The 15,000-nt window shown below is 45.2% G+C and overlaps 1 protein-coding gene across 6 annotated transcripts in view; it reads right to left on the bottom strand.

Moving 5' to 3' along the window:
- The window catches only part of PROX1 (prospero homeobox 1), a 48,840-nt gene that overhangs the window by 11,829 nt on the left and 22,011 nt on the right, over window positions 1–15,000 (bottom strand). The gene's annotated exons all lie outside the window — the stretch shown is intronic.

Genomic DNA, 15,000 nt, shown 5'->3' with positions numbered 1-15,000 from the left:
TTCCCATTCATACTCAGATCAAGCTCTTTGCTGTGGTGCCTGTGGATAACATACCCAGCACAAGTTTAGGTTTGCATGTTGATTCTCATAAGCAAACAGTGAGGATTTTTTGGACTGACGGGTCTAATATCAGCAGAGCTGCAGAAAGCACTAGCAAAAGTGCTAAAAAATCATTAGCAAAAAATCATTACTGGCTGTGATTTCTTTTAAAATTTCAGCAATAAGTAACAGCAACCTCACTGTAGTAATCTACCAAAATTTGGGTGAATGCTGGAAATAATGCAAGCGCTTCTTGGAGCAGATTTGCGAGCCCTTCTTCGGGGATGGGTTTGAGAGCCTCTGAACAACGCACAAGGCACCCTTAAAACTATTTGCTTGGCTGGGGGCAGAGGGAGAGGATGAGACGCTGGTTTTCAGTACGGGGTCCCATGTTTAGAAGTACCAAGACCAACGCAACCGTTCTAATATTGTAACAGCGTCAGACAACTGCTTGGCTGTAGCGCACAAAGCTGAAGATCCTTCAGACAGGGACAGCTGGGCTAAGCTCGAAACCTTTTCTCATACGATGTCTAATCTGCGTTAAACTTCAGCTCCATTTATACGATTAGGCTGGCCAGAGCGTACCTACAGACTTTGCCTGTGGTATTGTGCTGGAGTCTGATAGTGTGTTGTATTACTAATGTTCCAAGAGTAAACACACTTGTAGGAAACAGCTATAGTTCAAGGCTGCACTTTAAAAAAATAAATGTTTCATCAGTCTTAGCAAAGGAACAAATGGCAATAACACTCTGTATCATATTTTACAAAGCTTCAAAAGAACAATGTCCCGTTGAGTGAAATTCAGTAGCATTCTGTAAACATTAATTTAAGGAAATCAATAGGCTCTGTGAGCTAAAGCCATATTGCAAGATAAACTGGCTGGAGTGCTACTTTGTCAAACAGATTTTAGTTTTCTCGGCTAGATAAAGACGGTTTCAAAATGGGGTAACGTGTTGCAACCAAGGTTTGAAAACTATGTGGCCTTCAAACAGTCTGCTTGTTCCTACTACAAAGCTGGATAAACATACTTTAAAAATGATAAGATTGGATCAGGATTGATTTTACTTTCAAATTTTATATAAAGTAGAATTCTTGGTGAATGTTTGTTTGGATTTTTTTTGATCCTAATTATGAGCAGAAATAAACAAGTGCAGCACAGACAGCTCAAGATGTTAGGCTGCCAGGAGAAGTAAAATTACCTGGAGGTGGCTTTCTTTCTTTTTTTTTTTTTTTTTTTTTTTTTTTTTGCATGGATTTAAAAAATCTTTATTCATGTTGACCTGGTGGGCAACAAGTCACCTTGCCAAATAGGAAAGCCAAAATCTCTCGTGGACTTGGGATCAGAGGTCTTCAGCTGGTGAAGGCTGCTCACGTTGCAGAGCGCAAGGTCGTGGGGAGGGGAGGTAAACAGGCTGAGGGGAAGAGGGGGAGGCCAGATCACTCTTTGAGCTCTTCTAGGTGGATGGTCTGGGCAGGGGCAGGAGAGGGGGCTACGCAGGGACCCTCCTAACCCCAGGAAAAGACATAAAGAACATCTATAATGGCAAGTGGTAGAGAACCTCTCTGGGATGACGAGTGAGTCTGTGCTGGGGGAGCAGTCTCACCATGTGCAGCTCCGGGTCAGATGGCTTTGCAGCGCGTGTGCAGTGGTCTGGACCAACATGGGTGCAGCAAAGGCTGAAGATGATTCAGGGGAAATATTTCTGCTAGAAGACCTTATACAAAGAACTAACTAGATGTGCACAAGCACCCCAAAGTCGGGGTGACAACCTGACCTCAGCTGATAATGGGAATGAGATCCAGTGTAAAAGAAGAGCTTCAGGGGCACGGCACAACCTTCTGAAAGGAAATGCTTGAGGAAGTCTATGTGCACCACCCATGTGTGGCCCCGTGTCCCTTACTCACAGGATGAAGATTTAAGCCTGTGGGCTTTTGGGGCGAGCTGGCACCTAGATGTGTATTCCCATACTCACAGCCTGTCATGGAGGAAACCTGCGGAGCGGTAGTCCCTTCCCAGCCCTTCCCTTCCCCTAGGGCACCAACGCGGGGGCCAAACCAGAAGTAACGCAGCGAGGCACCTCGCTACTTCTGAGGCCATTTTCCTGTGGCTTGTGGGGAGGCTGGTGACACTGGGAAACCGGTGTCTTTCCCCACATGCATCCCACTGAGCCAGTGACCCCCTGCTAAACGAAGAGCTAGAAGCAGCTCATTCTCACCTATCCCACTCACCTACCTATCCCCAGGGCCCTCTGCAGAGCAGGGACTTGCACAGTTTGCAGCTGCAGGCACCAATCTGCCACCATTTTCCAGGCTAACCCTGCCCAGAGCTTCTCCAACTCTCTCAAGGGCAGCGTGTGTGCAATACCGTGCTGATGTCCCGGTGTCCTGGCCCCTCGCACGTTTAACCAGCCTTTCCCCTCCCCTCGCACGTCCACGCGCTCTCCTTCCCCAAGCCCGGCGAGCTGCTGCGTGGGACCATCTTAGCGCTGCGAGTTGGTGTGGCAGCATATCAAGCAGGAGGCTTTGGCTTCTGCACAGAATTTGGAGGCAGGTTTTGGAGTAAGTTGCTACACTTTTTGGCGCGAAAGCCACGGCAGCATATGGCCCAATGTTCTCGGTTTAAGTCTGACACTTAACATTATTTAACAGTTTCTGTGTTAGGTGCTTTATAAGGTAAAGGAAATTAACAATTTTCAGCTAATTAGATCACTCAATTGGCTGAACATCCTGGACACCTCTTAGAAAAAAATAGGTTGGCTCAGGCAATGGAAAGGCTAATGCCTCTTCCATTATCACTTATGAGGAGAGGGAAATAGTTGGAAAGGATGCTTTTACTTTAAAAACACAAATGAAAAATACCTCAGCCATTGGGCACTTCTCTAAAGACACTTTTCTCCCTACCAACACCTTTCCAATGACCAGGGCACCAGCTTGCCCACTGCTACATGTGCCCCAGTTCCCTCGAGCACAACGGCAGCCCTCTCATGCCACCACGGTCTGTGTTTATTGCCTTCCAGTTTCCTCTCACAGCTCTTGCTGTGCAAATCTGTTAAGAAACAGATTTTTTGGGAAGAGAAGAAGGTAGACAAGGAGTTGGGTGGCTGCTCGGCATGGTCTGCTGTCCCGCTGCCAGCCCCAATGCCACTGAAAGGGGAGCCCACACCTGTGGGACAGCACCAACACCGCAGTGCTGAGCCTGGTATGCAGGAAGGGAAAAGCATTAGCCCGAGCCCAGCTTGGAAAGAAAAACTGGGAAAACAACAGAGGTTCCTTCTTGCAGTTCCTGTTATACCGGAGCTTTTTCAGTCTTTGTAAAAAGCTGGAAAACACATGGCCCTCAAATGATTTAAGAATGCACTCTAAACCTGTTTGCCTGAAATGAAGCTGAGATGCCTTATCCCCCGTATGGGGTTTGGGGCACTACTAATCTACTGCTGGCTTACTGTTATCTCCTCCGCCAAGCTCACAAAAGGAGGGAGAACGGGCACGGCTCTTACAAGGAAAAAAACCTGACAGTGGGGCTGCTGAGATGTCTGATACTATCAGGGAAGTGAAAGTGGTAGCGCAGTGAAAATGGATACTGCGCGATACATTAGATTTAATCACTTGCATTTCAATTAAGCTTTTCCACAAATAAAGCTTGGGAAGTACTTTGCAGGCTCCCCGGGCGGCTGCAGCGCCGTCAGCGCTGCCCGCCCTGGCTGGAGGCAGGCAGGGAGCAGCACTTCCCAGCTCTACCGGCTGAGATCCCCATCCCCGGCACGGACACATCATCCCACACCTGCCTTGTATGTGTCCCTGCGTGGCCAGCACCCCCGGAGGGTCTCTGCCCTGGCACTGCTGTGCCCGTGGTTCGGGTGCTGAGCCCCATCCATCACACAGATACACTGCCCACTGCAAACACAACGGCCTCGGCATGCCAGCTTTTAAGCACAAAACTTGGTGAGACCCGAGAGCTGAGTGGGCTGAAGTAAAAGTAGAAGACTTCCCATTTGACAATTTATTTAGATTTATTTGCACCTTGCAATTAGGTTCTCCCCTTTCCCCTTCCTCAAAAATTATCAATAGCGTGTAACTGGGGAGATGATTATCAAGCTTCCTTTGCTGCCTTGCTGATGAATTAGAGCTGCAATGAGACGTAGAGGCTTCTAATGGAAACTCTGATTGCCCTTAACACACTGCATTGCCAATGGCACTGCTGCGGAGTGGAAAAATCACTAAGGCTCCCGCAGCTTGTGATAGCTGGGGGTTTAGTGTGTGCTGGGGAACGTAAGGAAGGACCGCAGGAGGGGCCGCTGTCACACCCAAGGTGTCTCATCCCAAACCTGGAGGAGAAATAAGACTCACACCCCCAACAGCCTGACTGTAACTCAGCCCCACTGTGGGGAAATGCAATCTGCTGCAAGAGGCTGCCGACAACGCCAAGCGGCACGTGATGTGCCCTGCTGCCAAATTCTGGCAGGTACTGCTCACGGGCACCCACAAAAAACCTGCCCGGGAAAGTAAGTACGAGGCTGACCACACAACGCGGGAACAGCAGAGAGGTTAGGGCACGGTCTCCTGGCCACCACAGCCCCGTGGGATGTGGTGGTTCACTTGGAAGGACCGGGAGCCTGGTCTGTGAGGAGCAGGGGCATTGTTCCCCAGCAGGACATCCCCTGCTCTCAAGATCTATCTCCATGCCTAAGAGAGCAGGGCAGGTAGAAATTGCTAGTTAGACCACGGTAGCTTGTAGTGTTTTTTTTTTTTTTTTTTTTTTTTTTTAATTCAGCAGAATTTGGCCCTTTAGATGAAACATTAATACTGTAGCAGAAGCCCCAATTAAAGGCTTATGTATCTAAAGTACACCTCATAATGCATGCGTAAAAACATCTAACAGTGAGTAAACATCTGTAACTGGTGTTGCTTACTCCTCTTCACTCTCCCCACCTCTCTGCATTGCAGTAACCTCCATTGGCTGCACCTGCCCCTGAAAAAGCCCCAGCGGTTTCCACAGTGCCCTTTACCTGCTCAGTTTGTGTGTGCTGGGGCCAGGGGAGGCAGGGTTGGGAAGCCGGTGCTGCTTATCAGTCTGGCAGGAAAATGGCTGCTCACTGGGGTCCTTTTGGGGGTGGCATGAAGGTGGTAAGTGTGCCCTCTGGCAGTGGGAGACCTCCCTTCCTCTCTCCCATGGCAGAGTAGGGGCCAGGGAAGGAAATTGCACACGGTTTGTGGGCATGGGGTGTTGTAAATGAAGCAGCCCCACCAGCACAGGCTCCCCCCCAGATTATCTCTGGGGCCGAGCCCCTTCCCAGTGTAACCGTGCACGTCTGGATGGAGTCCACCGTGATGGGACAAACTGCTTCGGCCAGAGCTGTGCAGCTGCAGGCATCCAGTTACCAGGTCCAGCGCGGGACCAGTGAGCCTTGTGAGGTCAGAAGACAAAGTCTTCAGCCCTAATGGACTGAGCAGCCTCTCATTTGACTCCTCTCTAGCCCTTGCGGAAGGAAACGGTGCGGCTGCAGACGGCGCTGGATGAGATAACCTCGAGGCTGGGCCCGATGGAGCCAGCCCTCTCTGCAATTGCATGAGATAAGCCACTTTGGCTTCTCCCTGAACACTGATACTTGGCAGTTAAAGGGCTTTTCTTTTCAGTGTTGATTTCCCCTCTCTCCTGTGGAAAAGTTTCTAAAGTTGTAGACTACTGCTTTAAATGCATTTATGCGTCTACATCGTCGTTGTCCCCTAAGTCCCAATCAGTCCTGCAGCCTTTCTACCGAGCAACAGAGATCGTGTCTCCCTGCTCTGCAGCTCTCTACATAGCCTTTCCATTGCATGCAGAAGCAACTTCCAGGCCATACCATTGAGCAGTTTTGGACGACTGCGTGGCCACAGCTTCCTCTGATGGCACATTTCCACTGGCGCCTTGAAACCGTGCCCCCCAAGGGCAGTTCACGAGTCCCGCCGGTGGCACAGTGAAACGAGGCAGCACCAGGCTGTGCAACTTCCCCCTCTGCAGATAAGAAGGATGAACCTTGCCCCTTCCAGATCCACAGGGAGAAACCATCTCCAATATGTCGATTACCTTCGTTCGGCCAGCCCTTCTGGCTGTGTCTCTCTCTCTCCCAGCCACGCGCATGTGTCAGGAAGGTGCCGGGCTCTGTCTCTGCACTAAAAATTCGGCAACACGCCAGTCCTGCCACAGGCTCTGCGCAACCACAGACTGCCCCATGATGCTAAATACTCCCTCTCTCTTGGACTGAGTATTGTTTCTTAACTGCAGTCCTTGCATTATTGTCGCTTCAGTATGGTACTGAGACGCAGCTCCTTCAGCTCCCAGGTTCTCTCTCATGCAGGTGATGGGGACAGAGTCCCCGTGGACCTCTGTGATGTTCTGCTATTGCTTCCTCTCGGGCTCAGCATTTCACTTTTACAGATTTAAGCATCTTTCAAAATAACATCTCCATTGCATTAGGGTGGAGATCACAAGGGGTTGTGACGCTGCTAAACCTCTCCCCCAGTTTCCAAAGGTTATGGAAAATCTCTAATTCATGTTATGAGGACCCGACTCTCATCCATTTTAAAACACCTTGAGGATACCGAGCAGTGCTCTGCTTGAAGGTGACCTACTCAAAGTCCTACAGGACGGGCAACCCTATCTGTATGACTTCTGTTAAAGTCAGTCACACAGCCCAGACCCTGCACTGCGAGACGGTGTTGGCCGGGACCTCCTCTTTTGGCAAGAGCCCCTTACAAAAATAAAAACAACACCTCCCTCTACCCCATAAACAGGATGGCTCCGTGGCTCCAAATCTAGGTCTGCAATCAATTTTTCATTTTAAAATAAACAAATGAAACTTTTTTTTTTTTTTTCAATTAACATTTAACAAATATTCACACACTTAACTGTATAGTGATACAACAAAAGACAGCTCTTCAGCTGGCACACATTAATTAGCTCCAGTGACTGCTGGAGCTGATTTACACCAAAAAGTGAGAATCCAGCCCAGAATTTTGTTCAGTACCATGTAGAAAAAGTGTGGCGTGGGTGGGATGTGGATGGCAAAATCTTAGGAAACTAGCAGCTAGCCCACTATTTCAAATCTCTCTGGTATGATAGTTACACAGAAGAGCTTCGATAAAGTTTAGAAGATCAAACATTTTCCTCAGTTTTCACAGTACAAATCGTTCTATGCCCTTTAATGTGAAAAAGGAGTGAGAGCACACAGCTTATAAGAAATTTCAGTTGATCGGGTCTTATGAACTCTCTCCTCCTTCACTGGAAGGTGCTACTTCTCCAGAAGTTCTGAATGAGAAATTTAGCTGTGTTGTCTAAAATAAATAAAGTCTGGAAGAAGCATGTGCAACTTGCATGTAACCCACTACCACAGCTAGAATTTACTAGATGGTAAGAGAAATCATTGGTTTCATAATTTTTTTCTTATTCCTTTTTTTTTTTTTTTTTTTTTTTCCCAAACACCAAGTTTTAAAATATTCCCACTGACTGGAACTGCCTAGCCTAACGAATTCTTTCTGTGCAGGATGAACGAAAAAGGATTTAAGCCTGAGAGGGGTAAGACTGCGCAAGTGGGAATAACATGGGTTAAAATTCACCTTGCTTCTCACTTGTCATCCAGGATGGATTTTTGGAGAACCCAAATACAGACATCTGGAAATCAGTTTTGTACAGAAAAATAGAAAACAGGGAAGAACTAGGAAGATGAATAAAGGCTCATCACAGACACAAAAGAACAGAGCAAAAAGAAGCTTGGATTTGGGTATTCTTGTCTGGCAAGGAGGCAGGCAGTAAGGCTAATGAAGCATTTGCGATATGGGACGTATGCCAGCGTAACAAAGAAGATGTGCATCAGCTCTGCAGATGTGCCAAAGCCCCCAGAGCAAAATAATGACATAATCACCATCAGTGTCACAGACCAGACTGTACACAAGGTGACATGGGAGAGAATAAATAAGAGTCTTTAGAGGCCTGCAGTACACACACGGGAAGGAATAGCCATTCCTCACAACTGCCACAAGAGAGTGGCGAGAGGTTGAGTATAATGTGTGCAGCTAGCAAAAGAAATCTTGAATTGTGCAAGGCTAGCGCACTATAAATTGGTGCTTTTCTCCATCTCCAGTTGACGTTTCAATTCCCACTACCCCTTGTTGAATGCAAAATGAAATGGCAGTAGGAGTCAGAAGAGTTTGCCAAGTTGTGTTTTTTTGTTTCTTTGTTTGTTTGGTTTTTTTTTTTGAAAGGGGTTGTTTTGTTTGAGAAGAGGATGGGGCAATAAGGACGAGTACCAGTAAATAACTTAAAAAAAAAATAAAAAAGAGAGAGAGAGACAAAAACCCCTCACCCAAAGCAAAGCACGGCACACCACTGCTCCACGCACACAGAGGCGCACGCACAGAAACCCTGCACCGTTCGGCTGGAACAATCCTAGGATTCCCCCAGAGCAAAATTAGAAACAAACAAGGACAGGTTTGGCTTTTTTTTCGGGGGCTGCCCTTTCTGGTTTACTGTTATCCGTGAACTAAACCAGGAAAAATCCCACTAAAATAATTTTCCACGCTAAAGGACAAGATTACTATTTTATTGATCAGTAATAAAACACCGCTTAGGGCAATTTAGTACTTAACATGTTATTTGCGGTGGGGAGTAATCTGAAAAGCTCTGAGTAGCCTTAAATCATTTCACAACAGCTCTTCCTGCGTAAAAGCATGAACTTGCCTCAGTACAGCTGGGAGATTCGGTGGCGTGGGTTTTTTTTTAACGGGACTTTTTGACGGATTTTTTAAAGGGAGCATCTGTCTGCTGGAGCAGAGCAGCCCTGACGGTCGTCCACGGGGCGAACGGTGACAGAGGAGGAGGTTGGCTGAAGGCGCCACCAGGGCTCTGGCAGAAGGAACACTCAAGTACGTAATTGTTCGCAGGATCAGGCCCTACAAGAGGAGCTCAGAAGAACAAAGCACTTGGCTTCACCAGTGTCCCTTTTCATTGCTTCTAATGAAAGATTCATAAGAATAACTTTAATTTTTTATGATCTTTTTTTTGCATTACTGTATTAGCTGCATCTCCTTTGTACGTAATTTCTTCTTAAATACAGAAAACCTGTTTCCAAATGCCAGGCTTAATAACTTAATCGGTACAATAATTGATCTTGATTGTTGTGCAGTCCTTCTTAACGTTAAGGAAGTGAGATGGAGCCCAGAAAATGTATTATATGATTATCCCGTTCATTACAAAGTGATGTATTTCTGTAGAATGCAGGTAAAGGTCCAGAGTGGAGTCCTTTTTTCCTTTTTTTTTTTTTTTTTTGAGATTAAAAAAAATTAATACTTCCCTAATTTGCTAGTTAAACTGTTCAGTGGAAGAATGATTGTATTTGCCTTTTTTGGCTTCGCCCAATTAATTGGAGCAGTAACATAACGATTGTTAATAAACAGCCCTAATTTGACTATACTTCTTGCATATCTACTAACCGTACCATATCTTTGTTCAGCGTACCATTGGGGAAAACGGGGAAGCATGTATATAATTTCATCCTGTGGTATATGAAGTTTAATAATTATGCCACAGAGGAATCTATATTAATAGCAGAAGGCATAACAATATTAATAATCCGTTTAGCAAACTCCAGCTTCTTTGCACTTTGATGTTATGAGCAGAGACAGGAGGAACTGTGGCAGTTTTTAAAATTGAGTGAGTGTTTGTTTCTGTTACAGCTCACACCAGCGCTTTCTTTCATGCTTTTTCTACTATGCATCCTTCTTCCCTTTAAGAAAAAAACAAAACAAACAAAAAAAACACACAAACAAACCACAAAACCAAAACAACAGAAAGAAGCAAAAACACAGCAACTCAACAAACAAACCAACGCTTATTTGGTGCGTTTTGATCAAAGCTGGCTGATCGAATCTTTCATTTATTTACCAAAGTTTCACGGCAGCCATTCTTCATAATTACAGCAGGGTTGCAATTTTTTTTCCTCCTTGCATAAAGGAGAAGGGGTTCTGAGAAAGTTTTTAATTAGCTAAATAGGTCTGTGTAATCTAGATGAAATAAACACGCCCGTTTGAAAAGGTTGTTAGAAGTTTTGCAGCCATTTAATCCATAGATGGCTGAACACAATGATACCTTCCGCAGACAGCCACCGCCACCACCAGCAGCTGTTAGAAGAGAGCTTGCTCCCTGCTCCTATTGATAACCCTTTGTGGAACGAAGAAAAAGAGCTGAGGGAAGGAGAACTGAATGTCAGACAATAGACATCGCTACACACACTGTCTCTGAACTTTCCTCATCTCTGAAGGACAATTAATTATGAAGGCCTTTGGGGTAGGTCGAAGCAAGGGAAAACCTACTGCTGGCCCAGCACTCCAGCCGCTATCTCTGTGTTTGTTAAATGGTCGTGCCTGTTGGGGAACCAGAGTAGCAGCCACCAAAATAGCCAATAGATCATTTAGGAAAAAGAGAGCAAAAGATTTTTTTATGTGTGCCTGTCCTTGTATAATTCTATTCTCACTGTGAAATCATCCATACACAAAACACAAGGACAATTTTTTTTTTTTTCAGAAGAGCCACAGGGTAGGTTACAGTCAGAAACGGCCTCTCAGTGGTGTGTTAAAAAGGATGGTCTTTTCACCAAATCATTTCACAGAGGCAAAACAGACAAACACAAAGAGTTGAGACTTTTTCTCCTACATTAAATAGAGTAACTGATAAGGTCAGACATATGATACCTAAAGACATGAATCTGTGAACTCTTGAAGTCAAAGGACTTCTCTGTGCAAAGGAACAATCTTTCAAAGGAAATAGATCATAGAACTCCACTGAATCCCCTTTAAACTTTATGAAGCAGGAGGAGAAAAAGCTCTAAGTAGGGAAGCTTGACAGAAGAGCCTTGAACTATTTTCTGAAGGAAAGATGAGACCCTCCCTAGGCTGCCACAAAACATCTTTTTTTTTCTAAAGGCTCTTCTGAACTTTGATATGTGCCAAGACACCGCTATTGAAAGCTGTATAATTATGTGCTATAGCCACTGTAGAAAATGCTTTGTTCACCACAACAAAGAACAATAAGCAAAGTAAAGTGACATTACACTGTATCTTTTTCTTTAAGAATGTTGAGAAAGGTCACGGTACGTTATAACTAATAAAGCTGTTGAGTAAGGAAGTTTAAAGTTGATCTTGCTGTGCTTAAATGTAACCCAATGACAAAAAGGCAGAGGGAACTAAAATTGTAATGACATTAAAAAATAGATCATATATCAATGTGCCAACTTCATTATACAAACACCTTGAATCCAGAGGACACAAACATAAAAAACGAGCGTAGTCCTGCAACAGTATTCCTCCTGCGATTCCTCCCTAATAGCTTCCAACTACAAGCTGCAGTTCCACCAACTGCAAAAACTGATTAACCAGCATTAATTGATACGTGTGCTGCGCAGCCCTTCTGCTGAAAGCTGTGGATTTTGTTACTCGATTTACAAATCAGCTTTGACTCCTGTGCAGTTTTCAAGGAAAGCTTTGCTGTTTCACAACAGCGCCTCTTCAAAATTAAAACAAAACAAAACAAAACAAAAGGAAAAAGGCCTGAGGGCATCAATTAAATTTCCCGAAAGCAAGAAGATTTTTAAGTGTGAAAGAAGTTCCATCTAGAAATACATGTTTTAGTTTCTCTTCAGAGGAATTGGGACAGTTATGTCTGCTATTCTCAAATTGCAAATTCAGCTTTATTCTCCTTGCAGCAGACTGCAAGAGAGAGGCCTTCCGACTTTTTCTTTAAGAATGCTGAGTACGATGTTGAAACACTACAACAATAAACCCCTTGAATGAGGAAGTCTACAGCTGAGGAAAAAAATGTGAGGAGTGTAACACTAAAATAAACAACTGTCCCATTAGCCTGTGCCCACTTCTGGTCCCATTACAAGTGCGCAGATCGCCGCTGCAGCTTGCAGAGAAAGAGCATGCAAGCTTTGAGATGGAAGTTAGCAAGTTATTGACTTGATTTTCAGTTCTCTGGAGACCACTTTACACTGCTCGAATTGTGTAAAGGAGCATTAGGGTGGTTATAAATTCTCCCTTACAGTGCCTTCGTATTGCAAAAACATGCGTACATGGCCGCAGTTTAAATAAGGATCAGGTTCGAAGGCTTTAATTCTCCTCTTGATGAACTCTAATTCAGTTTGAGATGAATCCTGCAGGAAGGACACGGGTTCCTAAAATAGGCATGAGTGGCCGGAATTTTCACTAATTTAGGATGTCTTGATTTTTGGATGCAGTAATGGGCACACGTCATTGTCAGAGAACGGACCATCGAGGACCTCCTGACAAAGTGGCTCTCAATGACACATCTCCAGTTGAGCATCTCAAAATGGACCTGGCCTAAACCCATCATCACTTCTGAAAATTTTGGCAGCCAGAGTTTCTCTCAAGGGCTCATGGGCCACTTACGTGACTGGGTTATTACTTGGACTTCATAGGTGTTGTTACTTGAATTGCTTTACATAATCCCATTGATGGTTATGGGACTAACCCAAAGCCCTTTAAGATAACCATTCTGCTAAGACTTGACCACAACCAGCCTCAGTTAGGTTTTTCCTCACTACTATGATCCTCCCCTGCCAAAAGCAGAGCCAACGTCCTAAAAATGGTTTTCACCTTGGTGCGTGCCCGTGGGCTACGTGCAGGAGCGTGGTGAGTGTATGCTGCAGGCAGGAAGGAGAGCATCGAGGGAAATGCCTTGCATGGCGGGACTGAGCCTCAGATTTCAGAGCTGGGGCTGGGTTGTTAAATGTGTACAAGAAAAAGGACCATGTGGAGAGATGTTAATGCACGGAGGATAACAGTAACTACAAAAAGTGCCAGGGAAAAAGTCTGATGGAGGAATGGGAGCCAAAGCAAGGCTAAAATCCAGGTACTATCCTCAGGCCAATTTCTTTTGCTTGTTTTAAGTAAATAAATTGAAAAGAAAAAATAACCATAATTTTATTTTATCTGGCAGCATGGTGTCCCCCTCACTTGAAACCATCCTGTCACAGTTACAACTGTGAGCTCTGATGCTCTCTTTTAGGACGGATTTTGAAAGAGAGTTACAAAATGATTTGGGATTATTTTTTCTTTTCATGCATGGCAACAATACCTGACTTTCGTTACTGCAGCTGGCATTCAGAAAGCCTATGGCAACACCATAGATGAGACTGATATCAAGTGGCACTGCAAGCTGTCCTCTCTTTCTGATCAACTTCATTCGGCACTTGTGCTGGGACACTGACATTTGTGGCTTTCATTCACCAGGACAAGCCACCTTCTCCCTCCTTGGCAGAACTGCCCCGGAACAGAGAAGCCTCTTCATTTTTTGTTAAAAAAAAAAAAAAAAAAGGAACTTTTTTTTCCCCCTCCTTTCAAGACTCTTTTTCAAACTGTTCTGTGCAGCTATGCTCAGCACAAGTTTCTCCGGTGAACCCCACAGCAGGAGAGAGGAGCGTGGAAGCTGCCACACACAGGTCCACACACGTGTGCACACAAAACACGGGCAGAGCTGCGCGGCGCGGGAGGAGGCGTTGTATCTCTCTCTGGCTCACGGCCACAAGGGTACAATGGCAAGGCTAAAAACGATAGGGCATGTGGTTTGTTAAACATCTTATTTGACTTTGCTAAAAGCTGTCAGTTCCACTGCACCGGGAGAGAAACACAGTATCACAGATTCCTGAGCAAATCAATGGCACAGCTTGATACGGAACAAACGCACGTTTTAGCTTTATCCTTTTTTTTTTTCCTAATAGTCAATTTAGGAATATTAAAGTATATGCACAAATTTCACCCAAGAAGAAACAAAGGTGGAGAGTTTAGGAAGAGTAGTGAATGTGATTTAAGAGGAACGGCATATCAGACTAATCAGAAGATCAGCAACGCATCATTGAAGTATGGGAAGAAGGAACTTTGATGACGCTAAATATGGCAAATGCTCAGTTTGCTAAATCCCTTTGGATCCAATTTCAACATTACAGTAGTTGTCATTTTTGCCTTGCAGCTCGTGGGGGAGGGACTGAGCATTTATCAGAAAAGTTACATAGGCTACACTAAAAACTGCGCTGTGCAGCTTAATGATCTCGTAACTGCTGGGTCTTCAGAGCAAAACCAAGATTTGAACCTCTGGGAAATTCTCATTATACGAGATAACACACGAGAGGCTGCGTGAAAGGATCTGCAAATCACCGCCGTTTATAACATGCCAGAAGGCCTTTTCCTCCACGATAGGGGAAAAAGCAAGGGGCTCCCGTAGCTGAGAGGAGGAGACAGCCACCAGTGGTACCGCTAAACATGAGATTCCTATTTTCTTATCTGTCTGAAAACACCTATATGCTCCCCATCTTTCTTCACTGAAGTAATCCGTGGACATCAACGTTGCAACTAACATTTTGAAAAGCAGACATTAGTGCCTGAAATCATAAAGGACCGAGAATTTTGGAGCACAAAGATCATTGCAACCTAGGCTCTCTAAACAGGATAAAAGTTGCAATGACAAGAATAAAACCTTGAGGGAGTTTAACCACACTTTGACGGAAGATTTGTTAGCAACACCTGCCCCTTTGTGTGTTTGCCTTTCTTTTCCTGTGCTTCCCTGTTACATCTTGACATCCACAAAGCCTGATCCCCTGGGGGACCTGGGGTTGCTGGGGTGAAAGTTTGGGTATCATCAGCTGTCATGAATGGCAGAGCCCCCAGGGAGCATCCCCTGTGCCCCTTCCTTCACCTGTCCCATCCATGCAACCTCTCTCCTAGGAAACACTGAGAGCCCCTGCCCAGAGACTTTTTAACACTACCTGAACTTAAGTGCAGTGAAAACGAGCACTGATAAAAATCCCCAAGAAGGATTTAGGTGGGAAACCACCCTCCTTATGCTGACAAATGTCACTTCTGCTACAGGATGGGGCTCAAAACGCAACTTGCCACTGAGTGACGGGTGCAGACAAA

Source organism: Oxyura jamaicensis, chromosome 3 (genome assembly GCF_011077185.1).
Source record: "Oxyura jamaicensis isolate SHBP4307 breed ruddy duck chromosome 3, BPBGC_Ojam_1.0, whole genome shotgun sequence".
NCBI lineage: Eukaryota > Metazoa > Chordata > Aves > Anseriformes > Anatidae > Oxyura > Oxyura jamaicensis.
This window is presented reverse-complemented; position numbering and strand designations above follow the sequence as displayed.